General features: G+C 44.6%; 1 pseudogene across 1 annotated transcript; it reads right to left on the bottom strand.

Annotated features, from left to right (window-relative positions):
• Nucleotides 1-4,767: 4,767 nt before the first annotated feature.
• On the bottom strand, nucleotides 4,768-7,086 carry LOC308611421 (transcription initiation factor TFIID subunit 7-like; annotated as a pseudogene). Its single transcript has one exon. The product of its transcript is annotated as a transcription initiation factor TFIID subunit 7-like (transcript).
• Nucleotides 7,087-15,111: the final 8,025 nt, after the last annotated feature.

Here is a 15,111-nt window from a genome sequence, read left to right as displayed (position 1 = left end):
GGGGAGGGGGAAGGGTAAGCTGTGACAAAGTGAGAGAGTGGCTTGGACATATATACACTACCAAACGTAAAATAGATAGCTAGTTGGAAGCAGCCGCATACCACAGGGAGATCAGCTTGGTGCTTTGTGACCACCTAGAGGGGTGGGATAGGGAGGGTGGGAGGGAGGGAGACACAGGAGGGAAGAGATATGGGAACATATGTATATGTATAACTGATTCACTTTGTTATAAAGTAGAAACTAACACACCATTGTAAAGCAATTATACTGCAATAAAGATGTAAAAAAAAATGTTTATTTTACCTAGAGCCATCAACAAACAGTGCCAGGAAAAGTAGACACCAGACTCCAAAGAACGACAGTGGTCACCATCTACACTGCATATAAAGCTAACTAAAAGCACACAGTATTCCACATTAAACTCTTTCTCTCCTGAGTCCCCTGAAGATGCACCCCACCCAGCCAGCAGTCAGTTGCACAGGAACATTCTCCACACTTGCTCATTTTTTCTTCTTGTGGAGTCTCCTCACCAGCGGCTCCTGAGAAAACCCAGCTCCTGTCAGTGTGGACAATGCCTCATGGTCCAGAAACCTAACCTGACAGGAGACAAAGCTCCTGTCTGCTTGTCACATAGCAAAGTCTGTGGGAAGGGTGCACCTGTGCCCCCAGGGTCAGACAGGTGGGTTTGGCGCCCACTGTGGGACGTGAGAAAAGTGCCGGGAGTGCCACACTCACAAACCCTGAGGCCTCACCTGGAAGGCAGTTCTGCTATATATACTAAGTTTGGAAATCCAAACTGAAATGGAGCCAAGTGTCTCACTGTATCTTCTCAAAAGTTGGTTAAGGAGCAATTAATTACAAACCATATGTAATGAAATGAATGTAGACACAAACCTTACAACTTAAACCAAAATTCTCTCAAAATTGCTCATAGACAAATTTAAATTACCAAACTATAAAAATCCTAGACAAAAAAAAGATAATCTACATGACTTTGGGTCTGGTGACCTTATTCAGAAAACAGGAAGACAAACCACAAACTGCAAGAAACTATTTCCAAAACACATATCTGATAAAGGATTTGTACTCAAATTATGCCAACAACGCCATTTAAAATTTGGTAAAGATTGAAACACCCACCTGGCCCAAGAAGATAAACAGGCAGTAAATAAGCATACAGGAATATACTGAAGATGCTGGTGGAATACATGTACAACCAACTTTGGAAGACAGTTTGGCAGTTTTTTCCAAATCTAAAAAGTCTCACCTTAGGATCCAAGAAGTGTACCTCTTGTATTTAGACAACTGCTTTGAAAAAATGTGTTCAAACCAAAACTAGCATCAAGTAAAGCACATCAGCTCTATTCATAATGGCTAAAAACTTAAGATATCAGGATGTCCTTCTGTAGATGAATTCATAAGCAAATTAGGGCACATACATGTCAAGGGGAGCAGAATACACCACCCCTAAATATGCCCATTTGACAAAAGGATTATTTTGGACTGATTAATTTAAGAAACAGCAGACCCAGGAGAATCTTTCAAAACCAGGTAGAGGGCTTCCCTGGTGGCACAGTGTTTGAGTGTCTGCCTGCCAATGCAGGGGACACGGGTTCGTGCCCTAGTGTGGGAAGATCCCACATGCTGCGGAGTGGTTGGGCCCATGAGCCATGGCCGCTGAGCCTGCACGTCCAGAGCCTGTGCTCCGCAACGGGAGAGGCCACAACAGTGAGAGGCCCATGTACCGCAAATAAATAAATAAAGTAGAAAATGCCCTTTTAGGAGGTAAATTTCCATTTATTAAGGATATCTCCATTTGTAAGCGTATGTCCCTCTTTGGACCAGGAATTGAAAGATGACTAAATATCAAGAAAAGTTTGTTGGGACTTCCCTGCTGGTCCAGTGGTTAAGACTCCACACTCCCAATGCAGGGGACCAGGGTTCAATACCTGGTCCAGGAATTAGATCCCACATGCTGCAGTTAAGGGCCCGCATGCCGCCACTAAAGATTACACAGGCCGCAACTAAGACCCGGTGCAGCCAAATAAATAAATGTTTAAAAAAAAAACAACAAAGCTTGTCAATGAAATAGGCCTGCAGGTAAATCTGTGTAACAACCATACCCTTGTTTACTGGGCTTTGACTAATAACATCCTTTAAATGGCTTCCTCCATTCCCTAACATCTTTCTTTTGTTCTCAGCAGAAGATAGCATTTAAGGTAATGGCTTGGGCCATTTCAGGGAGTGACTCAGTTTTCCTGGGTATCTTTCAAGTATACAGGAGGTACTCATGGTATATATTAAACTTCTGATTGTTTTCTCCAGTTCGTCTCTTTTTCATTACAAGGGAGATCTCAATAAAGAACATAGAAGTGTAGAGGGAAATTATTTTTCCTCTCATATACATGCAGTGCAATAGTATTCAGAGATATAAAGGAATGGATCATCAACCCGTGCAAATATATATATATATAGATATAGATGCAACTAACACTTATATTGCTAAGTGAAAGAATCCAGTCTGAAGTGCTACACACTGTATGACGTCATTTATATGACATTCTAGAAAAGTTAAAACTGACAATGGTAAACAGTTTAAGGAATATGTGGTTGAAATAGTCCATATGATTCTTTAGTGGTGAATACCTGTCACTATGCATTTGTCTACACACACAGATTTTTACAACCCCAAAAGTAATTTACAATGTATTCAAACTTAGATACTTAGGATATGGGAGTGTCAAAGACTGGAATAAAGAATGTAACAAAGAATCTAACTGATTCAGAAATGTATGGAAAAACTCACTGTTGGTAGTGGGACAAATGGGCTGACCTAAGTTAACTTTGGAAATGTACAGAACCTGTAGGCCAAAGACAAAATGTGCCATACATACACAGTGGACTCTAAGTTCTTTCCCATGATGGGTAGTAGCTAACAGTACTGAAACTACTATATCAGTAATCGAATGGAACAAGCACTGAATTTAATAAATGACAAATGGTGGAAGCCAGGTTTCTTACCACTGGAGTGGGATGTTACAGTCAAACAAAGGGAAAAGGTTACGATATCCATGTCATAACAGATCCAGTTGGAGACATCGGTATAAACTATCTTTAGCCTACACATAGTTCCATATGGATATCTTTATAATTATATGTATATGCATAGGCTGGGATACATGCATATATTTCTATGTACTGTCAGCTGAGCATATTTAGCTCCCACAAGTAAGTTTTTAATACCATTCTCTAATAAAAGGAACAAGGGCTCTTTGAAGAAATGGCTGATGCTAGGACTGAGACAGTAAATATAGGAAGCAGAGTAATCTTAAAATATCAGAAAGTAAAGAAGTACCCAAAATTTTAAAAACCCACAAAAGAAAAATTATGTAAAATGAAAACAGGAGCAAATGGAAAAAGCTCTCAACAGCCAAAGCAAGAATGAACTAAGCAGTCTAATAATGTAGTGCTGGATTCTAACCAAAAGTTTACAATAATCATTCACGTGTCCAAACTGGTAAAAATAAACTACATAGTTTTCGATGAATGGTGTTAAATAGAAATCTCCTATGCGCAAAGCTTCTAAACAATTCATATAGACACTCAGCTGTCCATCAAGGATGTGAAGCTAACCCCTCTCTCCTCAAGTGTGGCTTCTGCATTATGACTTCCTCCTAAATAAGACACACAGGATGGACATGGGAAAAAAATTAACCTGTGGGAAAACTTGACAAACACTACTTCAGCTAGGTGACCAAAGTTAAGAATATAAGTGAGAAGTTTCCTTAAGAGCCTGTCCTCTTGATATATAGTGAAGAGGAAGCACTTCACCTCTGTGATCTGCTTTTTCAAAGCCAAGTCTAACCACGACAAAAACACCAAGCAAATCCCAGTGCCCGGCAGTCTATAAAATACCTGACCAGTCCTCCTCCACACTGTCAAGGTCATGGAAACAAGGAGAGTCTGAGCAACTGTCAGGACCCAGAAGAGACTAAACAGACATGATGACCCCATGTCCTTTGAGACCCTGGAACAAGGAAAGGTATAACAAAGGAACGTGAATAAGGACTTCAGTTAATAGTAAAGTATCAGTATTTGTTCATTATTTGTCATGATTCTGTAGAAAATTAGACAGGAAAAAGTAAACATCAAATAAGAGAAACCTACTGTAACAAACTGGAAACCTAGAGGAAAAGGGGGATTTCTTTGTAAAAACACATTACCAAAATGGTCCCTAAATTAAGGAAAACACACAAAGGCCAATTAATCACTGAGGAACCTCTTCCTCTACTGGTTATCCTATCACTCTTCCAGGGTTTCCCCCTCCTGGGACAGGGAAGGAGCAGGGACAGAGATGTCTGGCAGCTCCCCTAGTATATGACCCCACCCAGTGTCTTCACCTCCCCCAGCCACGCCTACCCAGTGAGGACACCTGAGGAAGGATCAGGGATTATTGACTCAGATGTATCAACCAGGACTTTTTCTTTTCCCAGTGACTGGACACACTACGGAAGTAAAATAAATTAGTATTTATTGTAAGGGTAGAAATACATTAACACTTGCAAGTGACAAGTTGAAGAATGGGTTTGGACCTGGCAGGTCCAGCGGCTCACATTGTCTCAGTGTGACCTTGCTTCTCTCCAAACCTTTGTCCTGCTCAGTGCCTTTGGGGGACCCCATTCACAGGCACAGTCTCTCTCACTGCCCTTGGGCCAACAGCAGTTCTAGGCTGACAACCACTCACCATCCATTTTCTTTTTTTTTTTTTTTTAAGGTGAAAATTACTTGCTTTTATTTATTGTTAAAACAACTTTATGAAATGATTTGCAATGCAAAATGTGGAAAACTGCTTTGAATAACTGGGAAAATAGCTACAGCATGGGAAAACGTATGTAAACAAACTTCACTGCCACCAAACTAGAATCTACTAATTTATCTCAGATGGCATCACAGAGTAGCAATGGCAGCTTCTGGTAAACGGAGAAACAGCAGCAAAGTCCTGCAGTGAAGCTGTGATTAATTACCAAACTGAACTGTTCACTCCACTAATCCTGCAACTTCCCTATGTTTATCTATCTATACATTCCTACTTACTACAGGACAAACACCCACCAAAGGGGTTCCAAAAAACAAATGAGATAGAAATTCACAATTATAAAACAAATCCAATAGAAGGCAGTGGAGGAAATTGGGAACTACTGCAAAGTTTTACTATCTAGTCCAGGTGATGAAAACAAGTTTTTCTTTCAAGGCTGACCACTGTCAGGAATGAAATTAAGTATCAAAACTCTCCTCACTTCGCTAGGAGTGATTCTAGCTCTTCTTGCAAAGAGCTGAGCTGCTCCTTTTCTCGGTCTTCCTTTTGTTTCAGTTCATCCAGCACAGCCTGAAATCTGTTCTTGAGAGCCAGGTTTTCCACTTTCATGATGAGATCCTCCTGTGGCTTTGCCCTGTCCTGGGTCTCTTGGAGCTTGCCTTTCATGTTATCAATCTGTTTCTGAATTCCCATAACCAGCTGATTAGTTCCCTCGTTTTCTTGGTGGTGTTCATCTGACTCATTTAGCTTGTCCTGTAGCTGCCTTTCCAGATCTTCCTCAGTGTTAATGATGTTTATATCTTCTTCATCTTGATGCTATGTCTCATCTTCATCTTCACTGCTGCTGCTGAGATCGTTGAATATCTCCCGAAGCTCATCATGTTCTAATGAGTCATGGCCCTGCCTGTGGCCAGACATTCCTGGGGAAGAGATATCAAGGCCTTGATTTTCTGCTTCTTTTGTTTCATCTTCGGCAATTATTTCCCAACGGGTACTGACAGCTTCAGCATCTGTGCTCAGCAACCGCTTTACTTCTTTTTCCACATCTGGAGACTCAATATATTTCTTCTTTGCTGTCTTACGGAACCTTCTCTTTCTGACATTTTTTAGAGGCGGAGTAATTCCATGGTTCCATATAAACTTTTTCTCTTTGTCCTTATCCTTTTTCTTGCTTGCTTTGGGATCAGCAGTGGCAACTGGTTCCTCAACAGGAGGATAGAGATCACCATCAACTGTACAGACAAGCATCTGAGAGATATCAGCTGTCTTGTAAAAGGTTTTTTTAACGATGGTTTTCAAACTTTCCATAACACATGGCAGATCTACCAATTTTGATGCCAATGGGACCTGGTCCACTCTGACAATTCCATGACGCCCATCAGGGTGTGACTCAATTGTCAGTCTGTCCTTCAGGTTGACATGACCAGACTGTACCGCCCGCCTCACAGTAGAGGCATACTCCGGAGGTAGGCGTAAGATAAACTGGCTCTCTAGTTCATAAGGAGCATCATCTTTGCTCTTACTCATCTTTATTTCTTCGTGACTCACTTTTTCTCTAATAACCACTTCTTGCACTAAAAAATTTCAGCTATTTCAACAGAAAGACCAGTTCTTTATAAATTGAAGTCTTTAATTACAAAGAGTTCTAGGTAGAACAGCAACTAAGCGTCTATTCTGAATTAAGCCCCAAGTCTTTCTAAATATGCTGTGACAATACCAGTCGTCAATGACGCATTGCCTTACTCAGGTCCATTTAAATCTGTTAGCTGCAATGCCAAGTTCCAACCTCTAGATGCCGCTGCAGGACAACGCAGGGAAAGCAAATGGCGGCTCAATCCAGTAACGGTTGTAAGTCCAGTTTCTCCGGACAGGCGCGAGCGGGAAACGAAGCCACTCAGAGAAAGGCGGCCGGGAGCCGAGAGTCTCCTTCCGAATTCCTTTGCTCTTCCCGGCACTTGGCAAAGCGATCCGCTGATTATCGGTGAAATGGCTGAGGACGGGCAACGCGAAATCTCGCCAGGAACCGCAGCTCCGAACGCCAGATTCTGCAACTCCGCAGCTCAGGCGGCCTCCGTCCGTTACAGCAGACCTGAAATCCCCAGCCGGGGAGTAAGCAGGGAGCCTGCGATCCGGCGCTTTGAAGTTTTCCCCGGAGCAGAGTCGAGGCAGCGAGGAGGAGCGACGGGAGGTGGGGTGGGTGGGGAGAGGTGTGCGGGGTTGGAGGAAAGTGGGGTGGCGACGTTGGCGATGGGAGAAGGGGCCGGGACGGGGAAAAGCGGCGAACAGCAAAGTTTGCTGTCCCCCGCTGCCCGCAACCCGCTCGCGGCGCCGCGCTCGCTCACCTCCCTCGCCGTCTGCTGCCAGCCGGCTGCCCTCAGGGTCGGACCCGCCGAGGGGTGGGCTCTGGGCCGGGTGGGGGCGGGGGCGGGCTCAAAGCCTCCGGACAGGCGGCGACCGCCCCGCGCGATCCTCCGGGCTCCGGCGGCTGGGCCGGGCTCGGCCGGGCTCAGCAGCTCTCGCGTCGCCGCTGCTGCCGCCCGCACTCGGGCAGGAGCCCCAGCGCCATGTTGACGATTAGCCGCGAGCGCCCGCTCGGGCTGGGTGTGTGAATGTGTGTGTGTGAGTGTGTTGGCCAAGTCTTCCCTGCGCGGCGACAGCGCGGCTTGGGCTCCCCGCCCGGCAGCTCGCGGGCTCCCCCTCCGCCGCCGCTGCCGCTTCGCTCCCGCTCTCGGTCACGGTCTGGGCTCCGGCGCGTCTTCCCCGCTGCCGCCGAGCTCGGTCCGCGTTCAGCAACGAGCATAGCTCCGCCTCACCTCGCCGCTGGGAGCCCAGGTTCCGTCTGCCGCCGCACGCCGCGATCCCAACGCGTCCCCACCATCCATTTTCTGAGAAAGAGTTTCTCCTTTTCTTGGATTCCAAAAAGTCATGGTTTTAAATGCCTTTGATCTGGCTTGGGTTGCATTCTCATCCTTGACCCAACACCAGAAGATGGAAAATGGGACTGGCTAGATGTGGCTTGTAAACCCTTCTTCGAGCTGGGTGGAACATGGGGTCATCCTTCTGCAACTGTTTGGACTGGAAGCAGGTGAGATGTAATTCCCAAAGGAAAACTGAGGCACTTGGGCCTGAGAACAGATGCTGGCTGGGAGAAAGCAACAGATTCTAAGTCAACGACAGCTCACTGCACGGCACAGAATCTGACACAAAAGGAAGAAAGGGGTTCACTTAGGGTCAGGGGCTGCAGCTATTTATCCAGTGCTCTTACAGTCCCTCCCAAGACTGAAAGAAGTTCTTTCACTTGCTGAAAAGTCAGGATCATTGGTGGTGGTAAACTCAAGTCTCTCTCCTTGGGCATCAGGTCCTCACATCTCAGAGGCTGGCCCAGAACAGCCCATGTGCCCTCAGAACACACACAGACCTCATTCCTGCCCCTGAGAGGTGGGAGCCCTTGAGTTATGCCACCTCCCTGGCCATATTAATTGCCCATCCCTGAAAAACAATACTGCTCCTTTTGCAGTTCCTTCTCTCTCCTTTTCTAAGAGGAAGAAACCAAACGCTAGGGTGGTAAGGAAACTCTTGTGCAATGAAGTAACGGGAGGCTCAAGAATTATTCCATGCCATGGAACCCATAATTGGCAGGCTTCCAGAGGCCACATGGGTGCATATGGCTCTCCAAGACAATGGCAGTGTCAGTGTAAACCTCTCACTGGGAGGTCCAGTTGCTCCCATATCTTTGATTCTTAATGAATATGCACGTCAAAAGTTTCTAACGACTGAAAGGACAAAGGATTGCAGGGCCATGGTCTGCTGTATGGGTGTTGTGTCAGGGACACACTCCAATGTTTAGAGGATTATTGCTTCTCTTGGCAGCCTATGAGGCTGTGAGCGGGAGGCCTTTTTCTCAGCCACATGCATGTTGGTAGTTGAAACTTCTCAAAGGAATGTCTACACTGCCCAGGTAGCTCTTGAATTGCCCAGCATCATGGTCAGCTCCGTAACTGTACATGAGGGCCTGACAATGCCCAGGCTGGACTGAGCTAGAGGACCACAGATGCCTGCCTGGATAGTCAGAGGTCAAGGGCTGTCCTGCCTGAGACTTGATCATCTATTTATGCCCACTCAGATGGAACAAAGGATGCCTCCAGTGCCAGGAGGGCCCCACCAGCCCTTATGAAGGCAGCATCTGGGGGCTGGCAGGTCACTGCACCCAGTCCTGTATAAATCCACACGTGTCCACTGAGTTCCCTCCTGTCTTGGCTGTGCTGGAACCTGGGGCTGCCCAGGCAGAGTAGGGCCAGCATCACCCTTCCCAGGTAGGAGGGCAGAAGGAAACCATGGATGACTTCTGACACCCTCCCCAATCCTTGACAGAGGTTGACTTGGATAAGAAACAGTCCGAGACAAGAACAGACATTTCATTCTTCTCTCAGAGCCCAGGACTGGGGGAAGGGAGGCCAGAAAAACAGTTATTGACCTCAGCTCCCTGACTCCTGTTTGACCCTGGGCAAGTCCTATCCATTCCGGAGGCTTCAGAGAGAAGGAGAGGGGAGGGCAATGAGGGCCAATTGTGCTTAAACCTAACTCTAACCTTCACCCTAAGAACCCTAACCTCTAACCATAAGCCCCTAACAACCCTCGCCCCAGACCCCTAGACCCTCACCCCTGACCCCTAAACTCTAACCCCCGAACCTTTAACCACAACCCTCTACCAGGACGCTCCAACAATGACCCCTAACCCTAAACCGTGACCCCCGAACCCTCACACTGACTCAACTCCAGGCCTAAAGCCTGGCCTAGTGGGTACCGAGGGATGACTGTATGAACTCTCAAATAAACCAAGGAATTAAATCTTCCTGACCATGAATTTAGCAATGGTTTCTTAGATTTGACAGTAAAGCATAAAAAATGAAAGAAAAAAATAGATAAATTGGATTTCCTCAAAATTACAAACCTTTGTGCATCAAAAGAGGCTATCCAGAAAGTAAAAAGACAGCCCACAGAATGGAAGGCAGTATTGGCACATTATATATCTGATAAGACTCTTTACCTAGAATATACCCAGGACTTTTCCAACTCATCAACAAAAAGACAAACAATAAAACTTGAAACACACAAATGGCTTGCATGGACTGCTCTCCAGGCAAGACATACAAACGGTCAACAAGGACATGGAAAGATGTCAAACATCAGTAGTCATGATGAAAATGCAAATGAAAGCCACAGTGTGATGCCCCTTCACACACACTAGAATAAAAATAAACTTTAAAATCAATTTTAAAATATATAAATAAAAACAACAAAGGTTGGCAGCAATGCAGAGAAATTGGAACCCTTAAAAGTTACTTGTGGAGATGTACAATGGTGCAGTCTATGTGTACAAACCTTTACCATTTACTCCAAAATATAAAATATAATTACCATGTGGTTCAACAACTCCACTCCTAGATATATACCAAAAAAATGGAAAACAGGCATTCAAACAAAAACTTGTACACCAATTATTCATAGCAGCACTGTTCACAATAGCCCAGGGTAGAAAAGATTTAAATGTCCATCAGCAGGTAAACGGATAAGCAAAATAAGGTGTATCCATAAGCTGCATTATTCTGTCATATAAAGGAATAAAGTAAAATTATACAGCTGCTGTGGAAAACTGTATGGTGGTTCCTCAAAAACATGGAAAATGTGTGATCCCTTGATTCCACTCCAGGGTGTACACCCAGAATATTAGAAAGCAAGGACTGGAACAGACATTTGTACCCCATATTCATAGCAACATTATTCACAATAGCCAAAAGGTGGAAGCAACACAACACATCCTTCAACAGATGAATGGATAAGTACAGTGTAGTATATACACAATGGAATATGATTCAACCTTTAAAACTAAGGTAATTCTCACACATGCTACAATGTGGATGAACCTTGAAGTCATTATGCTAAGTGAAACCAGCCAGACACAAAAAGGACAAACGTTCTATGATTCCACCAGTATGAGGTATCCAGATAAGTCAAACTCAAAGACAAAGTAGAATAAGGTTGCCAGGGGTTGAGGTGAGTTAGTGTTTAATGGCTACGGTTTCACATGGGGAAAATAAAGCTCTGGAGATGGATGGTGAGGATATTTTTACAACAATGTGAATGTAGTTAATGCCATAGAACTGTATACTTACAAATGGTTTAAATGGGGCTTCCTTCATGGCACAGTGGTTAAGAATCCGCCTGCCAGTGCAGGGGACACGGGTTCAAGCACTGGTCCTGGAAGATCCCGCATGCTGCAGAACAACTAAGCCCACGAGCCACAGCTACTGAGCCCTCGTGCCAAAACTACTGAAACCCCTGCGCCTAGAGCCCGTGCTCCGTAACAAGAGAAGCCACCACAATGAGAAGCCTGCACACAGCAACGAAGAGTAGCCCCACTCGCCGCAACTAGAGAAAGCCTGCGTGCAGCAACAAAGACCCGACATAGCCAAAAACTAGAAAATAAAATAAAATAATTTTTAAAAGCTTTTAAAAATGGTTTAAATCGTAAATGTTATGTGTTTTTAATCACAATGGGAAAAAATGCATGAAATAATGATCAATGTTACAATGTGGATAAACACTGAAAACATCCTAAGTGAAAGAAGCCATACAGAAAAACCACCCAGATCATGCTCATCTTGTACACTTTAAATCCAGCAAGGTTTTTAAAGTGAGGAAAAACCCCAGTGATGGTTCCAAGAAAAGAAAACTGGATTCGAATGGAAAAATACATTTCCACAAATCTGGGGCAGCTGATGAAAGGTGAAGCAGGTCTGTGGATAGGATTATAATGTGGAAACCATAATTATTCCTCATTTTGGGGTTATGTGCTGGTTCCCTGGGAGTGTGGCCCTCCCACTCTCACAGGGTAAAACAAACTGGAGTATTTTGTGAATGTGGAAAACTTTATACTGCTATTTAAAGTTTTTTATACACTTGAAATTTACTAGAAAATAAAGTACTTATCAAAACAACCATGTCATACCATGCCAGAAATATAGACATCAAACTCTGTTATAGAGGCCAAGCCCTACCCAGATCCAGTTCACCCACAGTGGTGATGCTAATCACGCTTGTAGGAGTCCACATACTACAAGAGGCACCATGGGAAGATTATATTGGGAGCCACTATGTCTTGGGTGCTGTGCATGACCTGCATGTAGATGAAACAGTGGGATTTCTGAATTCTAGTTTTCCACATTCAACCACCAAAAAACTGTTACAACTAAAAAATGAATTCAGTAAAGCTGCAGGATAAAAAAAAGAAAAATCAATGCACAAAAATCATTTGTGATCCTATACACTGATAATGAACCATCAGAAGAAGAATTTTTTAAAAAATCCCGCTTACAATTGCATCCAAAAAGATAACTAGGAGTAAATTGAACCAAGGACGTGAAGGACCTGCACACTGAAAACTGGAAGACAATGATAAAGGAAACTGAACAGGCAAAAATAAATGGAAAGATACCCTGTGCTCATGAGTAAAAAGAATACTGTGAAAATATGCATTCTAAGGTGGGACTTCCCTGGCCATCCAGGGGTTGGGACTCTGCGCTCCCACTGCAGGGGGCACGGGTTCAATCCCTGGTTGGGGAACTAAGATCTCTCATCCTGCATGCTACGTGGTGTGGCCCAAATTTTTTTTAATTAAAAAAAATGCATTCTAGCCAAATTAATGTACACATTCAACGCAATCTTTACCAAAAGTCCAATGACATTTTCCATACAAACAGAACAAATAATCTTAAGTTGTGTGTGGAACCACAAAGGACCCAGAAGAGCCAAAGCGACCCTGAGGAAGGAGAATGGGCTGGAGGCATCTCCCTCCCTGACTTCACACTAGATTATGAAGCTACAGTCCCAAAAAGTGTGGAATTGGCACAAAAACAGGCACACAGACCAGAGGAACAGAGCAGAGAACCCAGGAATCAACCTACAGGTATGTGGTCAGTTCCTTCACAAGAAAGGAGCCAAGAAATACACCAGGGAAAGGACAGTCCCCTCAATGAACGGTGCTGGGAAAACCAGATGCCACACTCCAAAGAACAACACTGCACTCTGTCTGCACCACACACAAAAGGGGCCAAAAACCCAGTTTTCCACATCAAGCCCTTCCTCTCCTGGGTCCTCTGAAGACAGACACTCTCAGTGGTCAGCCACACACAGGAACCGTCTGCCCACTTTTCCTCACCGTCTCCCTCAGCGGCATCACCTCCCGGCAGGTCCTGAGGAGACCAGGCTCCTGTCAGCATGAACTGGACCCCACAGTGTCCCAAAGCTGAAGCCCCAGCGGGTCCTGAGAAGACCCGGCTTCTGTTAGTGTGAACTCGACCCCGGCTTGTCTCGAAGCCCAGCTGTCAGTGTGGACTCGGCCCCGCGTGTCCCAGAAGCCAAAGCCCCAGCGGGTCCCGAGGAGGCGGGGCTCCCGTCAGCATGAACATGAACAGCATGACCTGGACAGACGTCCCGCCAAAAAAGATACACAGATAGTAAAAGTCATACAGAAACACGCTCAACATCATATACCATTAGGGAATTACAAATTAAAATCATGAGATATCACAGCACACCTATTAGGACTGCTAAGCTCCAAAAATAGGACAATACCAATTGCTGGAGGGTGAGGAACAAAAGGAACTCTCCCTCATCACTGGGGGGATGCATGTGCAGCCACTTTGTAAGACAATTTGGCAGTTTTTTCCAAAGCTAAACAAGTCTCATGTTGGGATCCAGCAATCATGCTTCCAGTATTTAGGCAACTGCTTTGAAAATCTATGTCCAACTGCAAACAAGGATGCAATTATTCACAGCAGCACTTTCATAATGGCTAAAAACTTGAAGAAATCAGGATATCCTTCAAAAGATGAATGTATAAGCAAATTGGGGTACATCCATGTCAAGGCGAGTAGAATATGCCACCCCAAAATATGTCTCTCTGGAATAAGGATTATTGGCCTGCTTTAAAAAAAATAATAATAAGGCTCCCCTGGTGGCTTAGTGGTTAAGAGTCCGCCTGCCGATTCAGGGGACACAGGTTCGAGCCCTGGTCTGGGAAGATCCCACATGCCACAGAGCAACTAAGCCTGTGAGCCACAACTACTGAACCTGCGCTCTAGAACCTGTGAGCCACAACTACTGAGCCTGTGTGCCACAACTACTGAAGCCTGCATGCCTAGAGCCTATGCTCCACGACAAGAAAAGCCACCACAATGAGAAGCCCACGCACTGCAATGAAGAGTAGCCGCTGCTTGCCACAACCAGAGAAAAGTCTGCACGCAGCAACAAAGACCCAATGCAGCCAAAAATAAAATAATAAATTTATTTTTTTTAAATCTCAGAAAACTGAGATTGCCCTATTAGGAAGGACATTTACAATAGAGAAATCTCCATTTATAAGGGTATGTCCCTCTTTGCACCAAAAATAGAAGGATAATTAAATCTTAAGTAACTCTTTTCAGTGGGGAAGTCCTGACTTAAGTGTGCAACAGTCATACCCTTGTTTACTGTGCTTTGCATGATAACCTGTCATAAGTGGTCTTCCCCCATTCCCCAGCATCTTTCTTCTGTTTTTAGCTCAAGACGGTATTTAAGGGGATGGTTTTGGTCATTTCAGGGAGTGACTCAGTTTCTGTGGTATCCCCCCTGTATTCAGAAGGTATACATGTTATTAAACTCCTGCTTTTCTCCGGGTAATCTGTCTTTTATTACAGGGGCGGGGGGGACCTCAACCAAGAACCTAGAAAAGTAGAGGGAAAATTGTTTTCCCTCCCATACACATGCAGTGGAATCCTACTCAGCAGAAAGGAATGCACCATCAACCTATGGAAAGACATGGATAAATCTTCAGTATATACTGCTAAGTGAGAGAATCCAGTCTGAGCAGGCTGCACACAGTATGACCCCATTGATGACATTCCGGGAAAGGCAAAGCGACATAGATGATAGCAGATCATGGGGTGGGGGGTTTGAAGTGTCCCACGTGATACTCTAGGGTGGCTACCTGTCACTATGCAGTTGTCTAAGCCCACAGATGTGCATAGCCCAAGGGGCCAATCATAATCTATTCAAATTTAGTTATTTAGGATGTAGGAGTGTTGCAGGATGGAATACATAATGTCACAGAGTCTAACTGTGTTAGAAATATATGGAAACAGCTCACTGTAGGGGATGGGGTAAAAGCTGCTGACCTAAGTTACCTTTGGAAATGAATGGAATCTGTAGACTAAAGGCAAAATGGCCCATATATAAACAGTGGGCTTTATTCTACG

Source organism: Mesoplodon bidens (assembly GCF_964165515.1).
Source record: "Mesoplodon bidens genome assembly, contig: HAP1_SCAFFOLD_300, whole genome shotgun sequence".
NCBI lineage: Eukaryota > Metazoa > Chordata > Mammalia > Artiodactyla > Ziphiidae > Mesoplodon > Mesoplodon bidens.
This window is presented reverse-complemented; position numbering and strand designations above follow the sequence as displayed.